Genomic DNA, 885 nt, shown 5'->3' with positions numbered 1-885 from the left:
AGGTGTTTGAAAATCATGCTGCTGGTTCTTCTGGGGATTTGGGACTCTGTACTGGTTCCTAAGTTAAAAAATAAAAGTCTAAGAAATGCCACAGGAGACTTTTTACTAAGTCCCCATGGGAGCAAAGGAAAAAGGGAGGCAATAGTGACATGCTCAAAATCATAAAAATCTTAACTCATAGCCTCCGTGTTTAACAAACAAGGAAAAGAACCTCGTTCTTTCCCCACTGGGTGAATGTTAGCTTGAAGATTGCTGTTTTTTTGTGGGAGAAAGGACCTTCGGCTGCCTTCCAGCACAACTCTCCACCCCCGCCCCCAGCACCCATCTTCTCCTGGTCTCATCCCCAAAGCCCTGCTCATGGGTTTTCCTAGGTCGGATGCTTTACCCACTGGCTTTGATATGGTGCGGATGGGGGTAGGGGGCATCCTAGTGCCTGTCTGCTTTCTGCTGCGGCTGAGGGATTTGTGCGCTTGGCTCTGCCTTTTCCAAAGGAGCCAAAGGGCTGGAAGTGCACGAGAAACGATGTCAACAGACACCAAAGCCAAACCCACGGATTAGCATATTGTCCGCAAAACAATTAGAAGTGTTTGAGGTGTTATTTGGAGCCTATTCATCCGAGCCCCTTTGTCAAAAGGGGATTTCATTATTAAAAAAAAAAAAAAAGTTAGCGGTTGTCCATCTGGCTGAGCTGAATAGTAAAGTGATCCGTGTTGTATATGCTTTTCTCATTAAGAGCTCTTTTGAGACCGATGTTAGAATTAAATGGTATAACAAAATTAACATACACGGGCGCTGAATAGGAGGGGACGCCTATAAATAATAGATAGATAAATAAATGAGCGATCAGGCGAAGGTAAACAAAGGCAGGGTGGGGGACCTGTGGGG

This window comes from Myotis brandtii, unplaced genomic scaffold (assembly GCF_000412655.1).
Source record: "Myotis brandtii unplaced genomic scaffold, ASM41265v1 scaffold18, whole genome shotgun sequence".
Lineage (NCBI taxonomy): Eukaryota > Metazoa > Chordata > Mammalia > Chiroptera > Vespertilionidae > Myotis > Myotis brandtii.
Note: the sequence above shows the minus strand (reverse complement) of the source record.